The following is an 18,991-nucleotide window of genomic DNA, read 5'->3' on the forward strand; positions in this document are numbered from 1 at the left end:
CTCCCCAAGTCCACACTGTTTTCCCCAATTCTCTCTAGTACCCCTGGTCAAATGATAGGAAAGTTAACAATACCACTGGTCCCTGAAATTCCTACGCTCCAAGATTCAAAAAAGGAGGGGATTACCTAGGAAGCTTTCTTACCTGCACTGTAATAAATACCTTAAAGGATTTCCAGATCCGTAAATATTTTTGTCCTCATTTTATCTATGAGAAAGGAAACAGCATAAAGAAGTCTAAACTTTTCAGCAGGTCAGGACTACAAGTGCGAGTAAAGTACTGAACAATGCAGAAAAGAGTGTTTTATGGTACAGCGGAGCAAACATACAGGACAGTGCAAGGGGTGATGAAGAAGATTAATGATGCATCCTTGTTTACATTTTTCAAACGTATTCTGGCTGCTGTATGGAAAGTGTCACAATAAGGACAAGAGTAGAAACAGGGAAACCTCTTTGGAAATGACTGCAGCCACACACACAATGAAAGACAGGGGTATGAACAAGGGGATAGTCATGGAGTTGTGAAAAGTGAATGGATTTCTGATGTATTTTGGAGGCAGAGCTCAATGGTGATGGGTTAGAAGTGGGGGTGTGACTTTTGACTGAACAGCTGGATGGAAGGTGATACCACTTAGTGGAACTGGAAAGGCTGAGAAAAGCATGTTGGCTAGGAGAGTGGCAGTGAGAATAAAGAGATCTGTTTTGGTTGGTCATGGTTCCATTTGAGATGCCTATTCAAGAGGAGATGTCAGGTAATCTCTTGGAGACATCAGAAAGAAATGTCAGGAGGTGTCTGCCCAACTAGATCTCTTCTTGTTAGGAGTCTGGAGCTTTGGAGAGAGGTCAGGACTGGTGACTGATACTTAGAAGTCTTCCAAATATAAATGATACTTAAAGATGAGATCCTTCAGGGAGAGACTTTGAATGGAGAAGAGAAAAGGCCCTAGCTGGGCCCTGGGGCCTGGGTACTTGAAGTGGAGAAAGGAGACTCATCCAGGAGGAGTGAGCAGCAGTGACCAGGAGGGAGAAGAAATGCAGGAGACGAGTGAGTCAACACTAGTGAGAGATCAGATAAGATGAGGACACCAAAGTGGCTGCTGAATTTGACAACACAGAGGTCACAGTTGACCTTGACAAAAGCCCTTTCAATGAGTGGTGGGGACAAAAGGGCCTCTTATCCTTGCACCTCTACTATAAGTTCTTGCCCCTCCCAAATATGGCCCTAGAACATTCCTTCTTCATGCAAATACTCAAGACAGAAAGGAACTAATTGGTGCAGTGTCTGGGAAATTTCTCTCATGTCTATGTTGATGAACTCTACTCCATCTTTAATCCGGAATCATTTTCTTTGAGTCCTTTTAGAGTCCATTTGGACAGGGAATGGGATTCTTGAATATCAGACATTGAGCTATCTACCATTTCACAGAGTATTTCATTTTCCCCACAGAGTAGATGGTGAGGTAGAGAGAAGCTGAGATAAAGGAGAAAATAACTAGGGAAGGTAAATCTGACCTAGCGAATGTAAGAAGAGAGAAGGAAGAGGGACAGAGAATGAAGAAAAGAGTACCTTGGAGAAGGAAAAAGATATAAACAGGAAAAGAAAGAACAAGGGATAGACTTTTTTCCTTGAGGCATAGCCCAAAATGAAAGTCGAACTACCTGCCAATCTCAGATGCAACAGAACCCAGACAGAGTAAATATGGAAAAGATTTCCACTTCAGACTACATGCAAGGGTTGGGGAAAAGGAAAGCGAGTAACGCATTGAACAGCAGAGAGGAATTATAATGTGAACAGGTGGACTGCAGAAACTGCCTATTTTCTAAAAGTCTTCTTAAAACTCACACAGCTATTTCAAACGTCCCTTCCTCCCCCCAGGCCTCCTTGCTGGTTAGTTTCTGTACAACTGCGTCTCCTGTTAGGCTGCAGGAATGCCTAGGAGAACTGAAGTAGGAGACAGAACCAAAAAGAACTGTGGTCAATAGAGTTCCTTCTTTTTACTTCATATGTTGATATTTTTAAGAGCTGGAATAAGCACGGTGCAGAAAGGCAGAAACTTCAGGACAATGCAAGGAGAAACAACCTGTTACTTCTGCTCTTTCACACTCCTGGGATGCGCTTTTGTTCAACTCACATTACCATACATGCAATTTAATGCCTCGATAATATGATGCTGAAGACCACTGGACTTCACTGGCAATGCTAGCATGTGCTAACTTTGTAGAATTTACAGGCTCTCAGAGACAGCAGCAAACATGGTCAAGTAGGAGTACCTTCAGCTGAAAAGAACTGGCCAGAACCCTCAAGCCAGTCTTGGGATTTGTCTTCTCATTTCCAACCATGGCCTGCCATTACCAAGCAATATCATTCTCCACCAGCCCAGCTCCCTCTCACCAGGGACCCCAAAGGTGGGTGTGCCTGAGAGCCAAGCTTAGAAGCCTTTCATCACGAGGTTTCTGTCTGCAATTGAGTCACTATTTCACCTGACCTATTTGTTTGCCACAACAGAAGCTCAGAAACAAATTCCAACTTGTTTCTCTTTTTCTGCTTTATGGCCACCAGTTGTTTCACTGTTATTTAAAAAATAGAGCACTCTGAACAGAACTGGGGAAGGGGATCATACATCTCAGCAACCCGTACCAGAGAAACACACATATGATCAGCTGAGGTCTAGTGTGCATCCCTTCTCCTAAACAGAAGCATGGGATGGAGGCAGGAAGTTCCCTCTCCTAAAGGAAGGAAGCCATGCATGGTTGACTAGCAATAACATCTGAATAGAAAATAATGGTGGATGAAATGGCATTAAAATGATGTCATGACTTCTGTATCTCCTGCAGTTTAGAAGGGAGGCATCAAGAAAAGGATCAATATTAATTTGTGGACCAACTGCCTAGAAGAGACCAGAAATATTGCTTTCTAGCTCTGCTGTGCTCCCATCCCTGAAGTAACTACACAGAAGGGGCTATCCCCAAGTCTTCATCTCCAGACTTAAACTTCAACAAAAAGGTCCTTGAGAACTCTTCTGGTTCCTTGCTAATTAAGAAGTCTCCAAGCTTAGGCAATGCCAAGTTGTGCCAGAAAGTTATGTTCTTGGATCCTCACTGAGACTTAGCAGACTAATTCTGGCAAGTTGAAGTGAGGTGAGTCTCCTCTCCATCACAGAAAAGTAAAAAGTTAAAACAGAAGAAACTGCACGCTCATATTGCAGAGGGTTTATCTGAAAAAGGTAAAAGAGGGCAGCCCAGCCCAGAGGCCAAATATTACTTTATAAGACTCTCTTAGACCTTATGACTTCAAGTAAATATCTGATTTGCCTCAATATTTACACATGATGGTTTCTATGGTTTGGGGTATTTGTGTTTCAATTTGATATGAGGAAAGAATAGGCATAAGGGTATAGACATCCAAGAAAGGTAAAGAAAACAGCTTCTATAGGTCATTCAGATTTCTGAACAGCTCCAAAGAGGAAACAAGCCAAGTATACACATGTGCTTTAAATATAACACCCCAAACAGCAGTGAAAGCCCCTCTCTGCTATGTGCGTATGTCAAATCTTGGTTAACCCCCAAATTATAATAGATCATCATGAGAACGTGATTCTATGTTTTATCTTACAATAAAAAAGGAAAGATTAAGTTTAAGTGAGGGGCTAGATTTGGGGGTAATGAAAGTAGAGGAAAGCCCACATCCTTTGATAATTTTTTCTTATTGTAATCGTTGCTAAGGAAACCACTTCCTATCCGTACACTGCACATATTTCCCCTATTTGTCATTCTAACAAAATGCACAATATCACACTTAAAAACAGGAGAACAAGAGCTGGGTAACATATATTCAGGGACACTCAAAGCTCTAAAATAATTGGAAATAGATTAATGAGGTTTTCCAAGAGTCAGGGAACAAGGGGCACTTAGCTGAGAGACAACCTACTCTCTGTTGTTGGCACTTACTGTCCAATCCAAGCTGGAATAAATGCCCTTGAGCATCAGCAAAGAGGCTTCTTCTATCTCGACAACTCTCCCTCCATCAGGAAAGGATGGTGGAACTCATGCTTCCTAGAATCACAGAATGTGAGGCCTGGAAGAGTGCTAAGTTAATATAAGTCCGTCATTCGACAGTGAGGAGGCAGAGACACTTGCCAAGGTAACATGGCCACTTCATGGCTAAAGTAGGAGTAGAAGTCATTTTCTGACTCCCAACACAGGAACAGAAACTCAGGAAGTGTTGTCTGAGAGCTGGAATTGAAAGACTCATAGAATCTTGGAGTAGATGACCCCTTGAAATTTTCAAGTCCAACTTACCTTGCGTTACAGAAATTCCCAGAAAGTTTCATTTTTATTCACACTATGGACTTGGGCAATCATGACCCCTTGTTTAATCCATCAATAAATAATGCAGAGATCCCGGTGTTTGAGGAAACGAGGGGATTTAAGCATAGTTCAGATCTCGTGGAACAGACATAGTCCCTATACTTGTTCAACTCTTCAAGGCTGGCGGCATTACACTCCCAAAGGTTTACTCAGGCTCTGAAAACTGTTTAGCTCACATTTTTTCTCCTCCTCCCCTCTTTCCACTTCCCTATCACTGTGCCTTTGTTGGCTACATTAACATCCAAAGAGGTGTCCTCTAAAGGAAAGAAACGTTTGAAAAGGGATTGGGAGCAACCAAGAAAGAAACAATCCAGAGAGGAATCCGGCCTTTGATGTGATAACATGATTGACAATAATGATAGTGAGGAAGAATTTTATACCAATTTAGTTTTCCATTGCTGAAAATCAAAGTTATTCTAAACAACTAGGTCAGACTATACTTATTTAATCCCTTTTATTTTCTCTAACAACAAATCCCTTAGATTGCCTAGAGTTAATTGGAAGCTCCCAAACACTACATATATATTTCTTTTGTTTGCTGGAATCATTGCATTTTCTTTTTCACAAATGTCTTGATTGCAAATATTTCAGCACAATGGTACTTACCAATCTGTCAAATGTCCATTAGCATCCTGTTGGTACATTGTCTGAGATCCATTAGTTCTATTCTTTTTCATGCTCTCAGTCACCCACCAACTTCGCCAATAAATACACACACACACACACACACACACACACACACACACACAGCATAATACAACACAACAAAAATATTGTTTTGCCTTAACCTTCTGGATTTTTTTTTAAATCCAAGAATTCTGCTCTGTGCCATATAACTCATGTGCTTCAAAATAAATGTAATTGAAATCTCTCTAGACTGGATTTTTTCCCTTTATGGCTCTAGGCCTGAATATAGTTAATGGCCCTGCTTCCCTTAATCAGTGCACTTGACCTCTGGCTAACACAGGGAGAACATACCAAGAGATGATAAAAAAGAAAAGAAATCTTAGCAAACCAAACTGACTTTCAACTCTTTTACCTTTCCACTTCTGTGCTTTTGAGGTGATGTACGACCCATAATATCATTGATTATTTGTTTCAAACGTATTTCTTGCACAATTTCTGATCCTGTGATCAAGAACCTAGAAACCAGCTGAGAAACTAGATATCTCCTTTTTAAATATGGCCAAAATGACTGCTTCAATTATAAAATCATTTAAAGATATGTGATATAAAATATTATGAAATTTCTAAGACCTTAGAAATAGCAGTGTTCCATAGAATAGTAATTTTGATTTGCATAAAGGTATGTACTTTTGAAAATACTTTCTCATGATAACAGTAATAGCTAACATTTATTAAATACTTACTGTCTGTCAGACATTGTTTTAAAAGTTTTGCATGCTTACACACTGCATTATCTTTTCCACAATTTAAAGAAGAGAAAACCAAGACATTGTTTTCTATGTAAAGTTTAATTCCTTTGCTAAATAAATCAGGAATTATCTCACTAAGCTTTCATCAATTTGTAAGAAAAGATTAGATCTACAGCTTCCTGTCTCTGCTATTGTACTTCATTTATGAGTATAAGAAACTGAAACTCTTATTTTCTCTCAGAGAAGTAATTTTATTTTCAGCTTACTTATTTGGTTTTTATATATGAAAAGCAAGTGTCAATTAATATCTGTAATGGGAAAAAAAACCTACTTGTAAGTTAAAATATTTATTTTTCTACTGGTCCTATGTGACTTCAGGCAAATTGTTATTATAAATAAAATATCTGCCCTGAACAGAAGAGAAATAGAATTGGTTGAACAAAGATTTTGAATAAAATGAAAAACTCCCAGGATTCTTGAACTATAAACAAAGCAGTGGTCATCCCGTAAAGAATTAGCCTTCAAATAGGAGGCCAAAAAACCCCAAAATACATGTATTTTATCTACTTTTTCTTTTCTTACTGCAAACTTTTAGTTTGTGACCTTTAGCAGTGGCTCAAGTGCATCTGTGTTTATTTCTCTATGTGCAGAGAGATAGAGAAACAGATGGACAGTAGGAATATCAAGCCCTTGGAGAGGTATTGGCCATTTGTAGCTGGAAGTCGGATCATTTTTTTCAATTCAAGACAATATTTAGGACAATTCTAAATCCATAGTATTATTAGCTTTAATTTGAGATATGCCATCACAAAAAAAAATATACTATCCCTGTTACTAGAAAGGTGAGTTCTGCTGACTTAATTCATCAAAGTAAAGTTGTCTAAATACCTTTAGTCAAGTCCTCAAGTTACAGAAGTACAAGGACATATCCTACTCTTTCTTGTATCTTCTCTTAACTCATAGTGTAACACCATGACTTGATGGGAAAATCATGTGGAAAATGCAATACTTGAGTTCTAGTCCTGGTTCTCCAACTAACTGGTCTCTGAGACTCTGATCTAACATAGACTATAACATTCTCGAAGTTGAGAACTTGAACTTGACACACAGTGAAGACACAGTAACTACTCATAAGTGAATAAAGATAATAATCTATGATCCTAGTTTATAATCAAAAATATTTCTCTGAATTGGAGTCAGAAGTGATACACCATTTATATTCAAATACTCATAAATGATCTTGTAACAGGCACTCAGAATGTACTCAGGCATTTTGGAAAGAACTCAACTGGCCACTTGCAGATAAATGTCCCTATTTATAAATAAGGATGCAAACTAACATTTTCTCATTAAATGCTTCCTCTCCCCTACCAGTAAGCCTGCAGGAAGATTTCTGACCTCCATTTTACTAAATAAGAAACTAAAAATCAGAGAAGATAACTAGTTTTGCTCAAGTTCACAAAGCTAGTGAGTGAATGAGCCAGAATTTAACCCAAGACTAGCAGATTCCATGCAGACTAATTTCTTTGTACTATATTTTGCCACCTCAACATTCCCATATTCACGCATATACTACAGTAATGCAGCTCCTCAAGGGCAAGGAATGAGTACTGTCCATCACTTTATTGCTAATGTCAGCATATGATGAATAAAAATTTACTGAATGAAGGAATTTATGTTCAGTAACACACAATTTCCCAGCCAGGATTAGAAATGTGCCTTGGACAATATTTGCTCCTCAGGGCAATTGGACAGGGCTCCATCCATAAACAGTCTCATCTGTTACTCCAGATTGTCTACCAAGATTATCATTTTCTCTGCATGCTGTGCTGTGGGAAAGGTTGGGAAGCACTGTATAACTTGTGAATGTGAGCAAGGGCAAATTATGTGCTCATCATGGTCTGAGTGATTTCCAGGCTGGGAAGAAAGGAAATCTTAAAGTTTGAAAGTCACAGCTTGGCCACAGTTGGAATGAAAAAACACACAATGGACATAATAAGTTGCCTGAATAAGGAAGAATTCCTTGGCAAGAGAGAAGAAACCCCATACCAAAAGCAAAGAAGGAAGAGATAACATGTTAAATCATTCATCAGAGCTGTGGATGGAATTGTGGGCCAGCCAGAGGGTGAGGGAGGGGTGTAATGGAGTTTGCTAGGACTAGAACTCAAATTGTTTTGCCTAAATAGTAGAGAAAACTATATTGTATCTTAAAAGAAGATCCAAGCCCTTTATATCATTCTTTATAATGACAGTAGTTACTACTGACTGTGTGTGTATTATATGTCAGGCATTTTATATACATGTATCATCTCATGTTTTTAAAAATCCCACATAACTCTCTAAAGTGTATATTATTGTCCTTACTTACACACCAGGAATCTGACTCTCCCTGGGAATAAGTAACTTACCCAATACTACCCACCTGGTAAGGAAGGAGTAACCAGGACTCAACCCCAGGGTATCTGACTCTAAAACTCACATTCTTCCCATCATGCCTTGCTGCCTCAGCCTGCATTAGCTCCATCCAAAAAGAAGATGTTTCCCTTCATCTACTTTAGCAAACATCCTCCAATGAGAAAAGGTGGAGCAAAGATTTATCTAACTCCCAAAGCCCTACTATAGACTAAAATTAATGGTGACAGAGTACTTTGAAAATGCCACTGCAGCCCCCTCAATGCTTGGGTCTTTGTTGGGACTCTGAGTTCCTGGGATGAAAGGCTCTACAGAGCTTCTAAATCTTACAACAGCCAAGGATTTCAGGAAGAGCAGGGAGCCAGTCTCTTGAAGAGCCTTCAGAACCCTCAGATAATGGGACAGTAGGAAGACACTTCATAGTACTGGTTAGCAAATGGAAGGAAATGGACCATAACCTTTCATAATTATCTCAACACTTTTTTATAAAACATGCTGAGAAGAAAAATTAGGTAAGAGAAAGCCTGTTTACTTGGAAGAACCATGAATTGCCTCAGAAGGTTTTGAGTGGTATAACTTAATGGAAGGCTAAGAAAAAAAACAAACTGAAATTTCCCAAACAAATATTGATGAACAATTAAAAGCACCTACCACTGCCTAGACTACTGGGCTACCATCTTCTTACAGTTATAACTTGACCAGAAACCTCAGAAAGCCATCCAGAGAAAAGATTGCTTACGACAGCAGAGACAGCAGCCTTGTTTTGTTCTGTTTTGTTTTGTTTTGTTTTGTTTTGTTAGCTCTGAGACAAACCCAGGATCTCACATGGAGTCAGACTGAGCAGTATATAGCTCATTATTTATATGGAGGAAAGACAGCATACAGATACTAGAAGATGGAAGATGGAAAAGCTTAGAGAGAGACCACTTATGGATATTCAGTTCTCTTGTCAATTTTAATCTTGGCTCCATGTTTCTATCAGAGCACAATTCATTATGGCATGATTTCCCACCCTCCATCTCTCATTCTCTTTGCTCTTCCCCTGCTTCACTACCTTCCCAAGCCCAAGGCAGTCTACCAGTTAGCTTTCACTGTGTAACAAATCATCCCAAATCTCAGTGGCTTTAAAAAAAATGATTTATGTAGTTCACAGTTCTGTAGATTGGTCAGCAAGTTGGGCTAGGCCCAGCCGGGTTGTCTTCTGTTCAAATATAAGCTCATTTATACTGATTCTTAACTGGATGGGTTTGTTTCTGGAGTTGATTGGCTGTCAGCAGAGGCCATGGGGACACCTGGGCCATCATCATCTAGCAGGCTAGACTTGCTCCTTGGGAACTCAGCAAGGCTCCAAGAGTTAGAAGTAAGCAAGGCCTCTTGAGATATAAGTTCAAAAGTGACAGAATTCACTTCCCTCAAATTCTCTTGGCCAAACAAGCCATGAGGTCAGCCAAATTCAAGGGGCAGGGAAAGAGACACCATCTCTTCATGGCAGGAGCTACAAAATTACATTGCAAAAGGTCATCGATTTAGGGAAGGAACCAAATAATTGTAGTCCTTTCTGCAGAACATTTAACATATCTGAAGTTTAGGGAAAAGGGCTAATACCCATATTCTTCTCCTTGTCTCTCACTCTGATTTCCTTTTCGCCCTCTACTCAATGACTCACCCAAATTGCTTTAAGTTTTTACTTCTTGTCTCTGGCAGACTCGTCTGAGATGATCTGGTCAACAAGGCTTTAGACAGCTACCTCTTCTGCTTAGCCTTTGTTTAAATGTCAAATATCTTTCTGAGACAAGACAAATAATATTAGGAAAAAGACTTCAGAGTCTTAGGAATCCAGTTTCAGTTTTTTTTTCTAAATCAACAATTCAGTTTTCATCGAGTCCAAAACCCAAGCCACTCTCATATTCTTGGCACATTATTTGCTCTCAATAGCTTCAAGCTTACTTTTAAATCCTTTGTAATCCTGCTGGAAATCATTAAACAGTGACTCATGGAAGGTCTCTGATGGCCTCCAATAATGATTTTACCATCCACATGAGAAATTTTTTAAAGCTCTATTTAACAAATTTAGCCCATTGCTGAGATTTCTTTTTGGGAGGGTCCCAATTTTTTTTTTCCAGGAGCTTCAAGGTCAGTGAGTCCCTGGTACTCAAAGCCCTCCAGAGGCCAGCTGCTACAGTCTGATAAACCAAGGTGCCTCCTGAAAAAAAACACCATTTCTCCTGCTTCTGCCTTTTCCTACATCCTGGAATTTGTTCTGAGATGTCTCTGGACTCTCCTTTACATATCTCCTGCTTGCAGAACTTCAAAAAAGGAGATCATTCTCGGTTCAAAGCTGGAGTGTGTGCCAGGGAATTGAACTGCTTAAAGCCAGGTCTCTTATATCTGAGTGCCTCGCAGAGATTGAAAATGCACCATACCATGCTCCATAAATTCAAATACTAGTAAAAATTATTTCAGGTATCCATCACTTTTTGAAAGTTTGCATTACATCACTTTGCTTTTACAAAAGACCTATATTAGTATCTGTTTTCACTAACTGAAAGAAATTCAAAGAAGTTTCTCACTTTTATGAAAAAGGGCAAAAAGTGAAAATAGCATTGAGTGTCTGTTTTGCAGCAAGCCATTACAGAGGCACCCCGAGCAGTGAGAGTGGCACCGCCAGGCTTCTTCCCCAGGAACCATACTTGGCATCTCAGCGTCAAGCCACCATAGCATTGAACTCTGTCTGTGAGCATCTGTGCTTTACTTCAATTTATTTTGTGCATCCCAGAGCAAGATACGTCCCATGGTATCAGAAAAGTCTAAGAAAGGTTATTTTGAGACTCTGGGAATATTCACAGATTTTCCATATACATTAATGGTAATTGTTTCTTTGCTTTACTTCATTTCAGCTTACAAAAGAATTCATAGGAACACATTACTTTCAGATAGTGGGCAAAACCTGTATTTGGAAAGTCTTCCTTTCCTTCTCAATGTATCTTCACTTCCTTTACCAATTGTTATCATCTGCCTTTTTTGTCCCAGGGAAAGAGGTTGGCTTGCTCCCTTCCATGAAAAAATCCATCCTGAATTTTTATATCACCCCATCTACCATACAAACACCACACCATTCATGTCCTCTCTCTCTCTCTCTCTCTCTCTCTCTTCATTTCAGTCTCTCCTCCCTTAAAGCCATGCCCTCATCCTTCAGACATGATCAAGAGTTCCTATTCCCAAAATAAACTATCTTTCAACCTACCTGCTGCCCTTTTCTGACTGCCTATCTACTCTTCACAGTTCCACTTCTTCACCCCCATTCACAGCTCCACCCACTGTAATTTGCCTTTAAGCCCATCACTCCCCTCCACTGAGTCAACAGTGGAGGAATCAAATTACTTCCTCACACCATTTTCTACTTGTCCACTCAGCAGCTTTTGTCCCTCTTGATAATTTCTCCCCCCTTAAACTCTTACCTTGACTTCAGAGATAGGTACATTCTCCTAATTCTCCTCTTCTCTGTCTGCTCTCTCATAGTTTCTTCTGGAGACCCTGATTCCTCCACTTACTCCTTAAATGTGGGCCCATTCTTATCTCTTCCTGGGCAAGATTTTATCCCCTACCCATATTACTGGACATCTCATTCTAGACATAATTCTAGTCATTTTAGACTCAATACTTCTCAAGTGAGACTTATTTTCTTCCTGCCCAGAGCTTCCTTACTCAACTCTTTCTACATTCTTAGTTAACAGAAATACCACTGATTGTCTCCCCAATATTCATTCTGTCTTTTGTAGCAATAGAAGTTTTACTTGGGCATATGGCTATCCAACTAAAAACTATACTTCCGTTGCAGTTAGATAAGGTCATGTGACTAGGTCATGGTAAATGAAATGTGAGCATAAGTATTGCAACCTTCTGGGTGGTGCCTTATTGGCCAATGTAAATTCTGTTGTCTACAGCTAAGAACACTGAGCAATATAGTAATTGATAAAAAAAATAACGTTTGTGAGTTTGAGGTGCTCAGTCATCCAGCTTATCCCAAATGTCCTCATTCTGCTTTCCCTATCAATGTCCTAATCTTTACTTAAGAGAATTGGCAAGACTATAAATTCAAGCTACATTGTAATTCAGCAATTCACAGGACTAGAGTTTGAATATGATTTTTGGCTACATAAGTCTTTTGTTATGACTTAAAAAAAAATCCTCAAGACAACTTTAGAAATTTCTTGGTTCTCTGATCATTCATGGAGCTGAGAATTTAAAACTTGAACTTATTAATTTGTTCTTTAAGTTCTCCAGAGTACTTTGAAGCAGTAAGCTAAACCCACAGGACTCATACTCTTCATGTGGTCTCCATAGTGATTTCTTGCAATAGCCACTCACTCCCAAGGACTTGTATGGGTAATCAGGTAAGTACCTCTTTCACTATAGGTAACAAAATCTACCAGTGCTCCATCTTTAATAATAATGGGATTCTTATTGCCTTCAAAATCCAACCTAAACACATATTCAATCCTAGATTTCCATTTCTTTGAGGATCTATTGGATCCTCAAAGTGAGTGAGTGTTTTCAATAAAGAGAAATAGTGCCTGTGAATATTTATATATGAAAGGAATAGACTGAAACAAAAGTGCTAACTCCTTATCCCTATATCCATTTTTCTCCTTCCTCCTTAGTAACATAGCTCTGATTTTACTTGGGGTGGCAAGACAGCCAGCTAAAATGTCACATTTGTGAGAATCTTTAGCAGCTGGATATGGTCATGTATCTAATGGCCAATGAGACCTAAATGGAAGAGTTGTTTGGGACTTCTGGGAATCCTGCTGGAAGGAACTATCTCAGGAGAATGTCCCTTGTAAAGAATGACTTTTATTACAACTTTTTTCAATAACTCTGTGAAGTGACTTAATTTTATTATCCTCATCTTTCAGCCGAGATAAATCCAAGCAATGAAATTTTAAAGGATCACTTCTGGGATTACAGAACTGTGTGGCAGAAAGGTAACCAAAACATAGAGTATGTTTGTCTATAGGTTTAGGCCCTATAGATGCCCAGTTAAAACACCAAAAATATAAGAAGTGGGCCATAACAGGAGCAGCCAACATTCCCGCCTACAAGACTAGCTTTGGTTTAAATGATTTAACAGCTGCCCCTGTTACATAAGCTATTTTCTATGAAGCCTTGTCAGGCATGTCCCTGTATGGGTCATAAAAAGAAAAAAAGTGGATAGCCCTGAAATTTTAGTCTCCCTCCAGCCTTCCTCCCAAGAAGCTGTGGCAGCACTTCTGTTCAACACATATTCTTGATCTCAACACAACCAAACGAGTCTGTGAGAAAGGGTGTAGATCAACTCTATGCAGCTTTTAATCCTTTCCTAACAGAGCTTTTTACTCATCTACTCCATATCTGGCTAAAGCCAGGATCATGTATGAAAGGTTTGTATTAGAAACACAGTACCAATGTTTGGTGAAAAGGAAAAGAAAGATGAGAAAAAGGACAGAACTTTGTCTTACAAATTAGGAATAAGTATAGCTAGGTCAACCATGAGGGTTCCTAAAACTGAAATAAGAAAACCAAAATCAGACTGATGCTTCCATAGCCATGACTATTACTGAACAAATTTTTCTGATGCTGGCAAAGCCTCCCTTTACCTATAAAGAGTTAGTGTCCAAAATCTATAATGAACTTATCAAACTGAACACCAAAAAACAAGTAACCCAAGTTAAGAAATGGACAGGGGCGCCCGGGTGACTCAGTCGGTTAAGCTCCTGACATTGGCTCAGCTCATGATCTCAAGGTTTATGAGTTTGAGCCCCATCAGGCTCTCTGCTATCAGCATAGAGCCCACTTCGGATCCTCTGCTCCCCACCCCACCCCCTCCCACTTATCTCTCTCAAAATAAATATAAATAAAACTTAAAAATAAAAGAAATGGACAGAAGACATGAGTAGACATTTTTCCAAAGAAGACATACAGATGGCTAACAGACACATTAAAAGATGCTTCAATATCACTCATCATCAGGGAAATATAATTCAAAACCACAATGAAATACCACCTTACACCTGTCAGAATGTCTAAAATTAACAACAAAGGAAACAACAGATGTTGGCAAGGTGCAGAAAAAGGGGAAACCTCTTACACTGTTGGTGGGAATGCAAATTGGTGCAGCCACTCTGGAAAGTAGTATGGAGTTTCCTCAAAAAGTTAAAAATGGAACTACCCTATGATCCAGCAACTACACTACTAGATATTTACCCAGAGGATACAAAAATACTGATTCAAAAGGATACACCAATGTTGATAGCAGCATTATCAATAGTGGCCAAATTGTGGAAAGAACCCAAGTGTCCATCAACTTGATGAACAGATAAAGAAGATGTGGTATATATATATATATATATATATATATACATACATACAGTGGAATATTACTCAACCTTAAAAACCATGGACTATATATAATAATACACACACACACACACAGAGTAAAATCTTGGATTGCAAGTTAACTTGTTCTGCAAGTGTTCCTCAAGCAAACCTTTCTAATAAATTTTAATTTATAAATGAGTGATGTCTTGCAGTGCAAGTAGTATGTGACACTGAACATCACATTATCACAGCTGAGCCAATGGTTCTTTTCTCTCTCTCTCTCTCTCTCTCGCTCTCTCTCGCTCTCTCGCTCTCTTGTTCACTGCAGGATTTTGAGTGATCATCTCCCATGCTCAGATGCTTGGTCTCATGCCATGGGATTTGGCAGAAATCAGTGATTTTTCAGAATATTGAAAGGTGTCCACAATTGACACTAGTGTATTTTTTTGTCACTTCAAAGCATATATGGACAAGATTATTTGTTTTTCCTACAAGAGTAAACTTAGGAATGATGTGCTTCATTCTAGGTCAGGCTGCCTGCAGATATAGACCCTTTCTGCTGCTGCCTTATTGCCAGTTACATTAAATACAGTATATGACAAGAGTTTATTAATACAGCACCATAGCAACATCTGTTAGTGATAGTGAAGATCTTCCTACACAGTAACCCTCCTCTCCCTTATCTCCTTCACACCAGCCATGAAGGTTTTCAAAGGTAAGTGCAGGTTAATTTGTTTATTTTTCTTTATATTTTGTATTTTCTTTATCATTTTGTATTATATTGCAATATTGTAATCACTTTTATATGAATATTTTTGGGTTGTGGAACAAATCATCTGAGTCTCCATTATTTCTTATGGGGAAATTCGCTTTGATATACAAAGTGCTTTGGATTACAAGCATGTTTCCAGAATGAGTTATGCTCACAAACCAAGGTTATATATTGTTTACATATATACTATTATTATTATATTATTATTACTATATTATATATAATATATTATTACTGTAATATTAAATTATTACTATAAATTATTACTATATTATATTATATATAATATTAATGGAACATTACTCAACCATAAAAAAGAATGAAATCTTGCCATTTGCAATGACAAATACAGCTCTACTCTATAGAGCTAGCGAGTATTATGCTAAGCGAACTAAGTCAGAGAAAGAAATACCATATGAGTTTACTCAAATGTGGAATTTAAGAAACAAAACAAATGGACATAGAGAAAGAAAAGAGAGAAAGGCCAACCATAAAACAGATTCTTAACTATAGAGAACAAACAGGGTGGCTGGAGGGGAGGTGGGCAGAGGGATGGGGTAAACAGGTGATGGGCATGAAGGAAGGCATTTGTGATGAGCACTGGCAATTGTATCTAAATGATGAATCACTGAATTCTACACCTGAAACTAATATGACACTGCGTGTTAACTAACTGGAATTTAAATAAAAACTTGAAAATAAAAAACAATCACAGATAATTTGAAGGCAGGTTCTGTTTTTTATCTGTGTTGTCATAGTCCCTAGCACAGTGCAAGACATTCTCGTCCCTCAAAAACTGTAAACTGAGAAAATGAAGCAGTGCCTCGGTGATAGTACTGTGTGGCATGGCCCGGGACACACAGGGATGGCTTTAGCATCAGAAAATCTGCCTTAGAAAACATGGTTCCATCACATACTTACCAGATTACTCTTAGCCTCAGTTATCCCATCTATAAAACGAAAATTATAATCCCTATTCCATAGGATAGTTGAAGAATTAAATAAGATAATATAGGTAAAAGCACTTAGCTAGATTTCCAGTAGTCACTTACTAGATATTATTTAAATGTTCTATTTGCACTAGTATTAGTGTCAATACATGATATGTTCCTTCTGCTTTTAAATGGGTTTTATAACCCATCACAGGCAACAGAAGATGCTTCCTTCTTATTCTAAATTTGACTCAGTCTAATGGAAATGATTTCTCAAATTCTGTTTGACTCTTGCATTTATTTATTGGCTGGGATCCCTCTGCCACCCCACTTGCTGCCCACATGAAAGTCTCTCATCCGTATCTACAATACCCAAAGGACGGGCAATCTCAAATTCCTCATGTATAATATAAAGAGTCAGACTAGACTACCACTCAACTGCCTTTGATTTATGATCAGTGCCCTTCAAGTTTGTGTTCCCTGCAGTATCTCCAGGACCTAGAAGAGTGTCTGGCATTTTATAGGCACCCAATAAATATTGCTTGAATGAATACATGCATGAATGGATGAATTACTCATGTTTATACTAAGATAATAAACATATTTTTCAATGCTTCCCATAAATTAATTAATGGCACTCTGGATTTAATAATTTGTTGAGTATATTTTGAATAAGAATCTTCACAGCGGTAGCTCTCTAAAGGCAACAACACTTGTTCCATTTGTTCTGCTAACCTGAGGACAAAATGGTGCTCAGGTTTAAAAAAAAAAAAAAACCAAAAACAACCAAATGAATACTGTGAGTCTCCTCACTAGCGGACACCACTGCCTTTGCCAAATTGTAGAAATAAAGAGGACACTTGTTCCCTTGACCTTGTCTAAATGCTTCCACGGAAGACCCAATTGCCCACAACCTGTGAATGGTGTTTAGTATTTATGATAATGAAACAGTCAAGGACCACCAAACATCACCTGCTTCTAAAAGACAATCCACAAATGATTTTTTCCGTGCTCATATCTTGCTTGCTCCCTTAAACATCCTAGGAGAAAGGAAGAAGGCAAGAGATACAAGAAGTAGGACTTCCTTTCCTTTCCCTCTTTTGGGGTGCTAGGAAACTTTGAAATCTGGGGAAAAGTTGGTCTCTTCCTCCAATGGCCAGGGTGTTCTTCAGTCTCAGTTTTGTAATTTAAGAGTCTTTTCTGTTTCATGTTTGTTAAGGTCCAGGAAATGAGTTTGAATATAACTGAATAATGTTGCCCAATGTAATTTTCCCTCATATAAAAGGATCTCTGAATCCAAGAGGCCAATGAGTACAGCAATGTGCCTCCACTGCATACCCAACCTCGTATTAAAGCCTGCATTTATTTCCACTCCACCCAGAAGGGCAGGAGCTGTATTTAAATGCTGGGTAATTGTGTTAGAGGAACAAAGTGCTTTAAGACATAGGGCTTGGATGAAAGACTATGTAAACCGAAGTCCAGAGTCATTACCTCCTTTTCTTCTGCTAAAAACTTGTAAAAAGCATTTATGCCTTCTGAGTCATGAGCCTACTCCTGTGTACCAATTCATTTCACTGAATGAGTCCTAATCCCTCATATTTTGAAGAGTAGTCAAGTCATTAGATCTGACTAACAAACCTTTCCAAACCATGCACACCATTTAGTGTAAGCCTTGCTAGACCCACACGGTTAAATTACATGCCATTTAATCTCCCAAACACACAGGGAGCTTGAAAAGGTGGGCTTCAGCTCTGAAGCAACCACTTAAAGGTTTACTCTGTAATCTTGGTGTTTAGTTAACATTCAGAAAATAGAATAGCTATGCAAGTCTTTCAAGGCTGCCCAGTAGGTTGGAAACTGGTAGGTGTGAACATGGAGTTTATGCTTTTCACAACTTTAACTGAAATAATTTACATTTTTGCAATATTGTGACCTCTGAACATAAATAAAATACCCTATCTAATGCCTTCTCAGCTACCAAGAGTATAGACAAAACCCTGACTGTATTTTGAAAATATCCCTTAAAGTGTATACTATACAAAATTCATCCTCATCTAAATGCAAAGCCATGGATAAGGCACTGGAGGGGGGGGGGGTTCCTCAAAGTTGGATTCATCATGGTCCCTTTACTCTAGGAGTCCACATTGTAGTGGGAGATGGACATTATAGAAGGCATAGTAGAGTAAGTGCCTACTAAAGAAACTAGTTATTTCTGTGGAGGGTGGGAGGACAGAGGTTTTAATTCTGATTAGCAGATCAGGGAAGGTAACAGAGAGGAAATGGACTGAAAGGATGAAGGGGATTTTGATTGGAGGAGGGTGAGGATGATGACATTCCAGGAAGATGAAATAACAACAGCAATTGCATGGAGGCATCAAACCCTTACAATGCGGAAACTATATAATTATATCAACTCCTAAATCCCACTTACGTGCCCAACCTACACTATGCTCAGAGCACAAGGTTCGTGAGAAAAAGAAGAAGAATGCTGCTTCTCTTTCTGTACTCTAAAGGTATGTGATGAATCTCCAGGTACCTTTTATCAGAGTCATAGTCAGAAGAAACCAAATAGTATCTTCATTACTCCCTACAGAGACCATAATATAGTAGTGCCCCCATATCCAAGGTTTGCCTTTCTGTGGTTTCAGTTGACCCACGGTCAACAGCTGTACAGAAGCAAATGATCCTCCTTCTCCTATATCATCAGAAGGTCAATAGTAGCCCAATGCCTACACCATTCACCTCACTTCATCTCATCACAGGCATTTTTTCATCTC

This window comes from Hyaena hyaena, unplaced genomic scaffold (genome assembly GCF_003009895.1).
Source record: "Hyaena hyaena isolate Hyena2069 unplaced genomic scaffold, ASM300989v1 scaffold_66, whole genome shotgun sequence".
NCBI classification, from domain to species: Eukaryota; Metazoa; Chordata; class Mammalia; order Carnivora; family Hyaenidae; genus Hyaena; species Hyaena hyaena.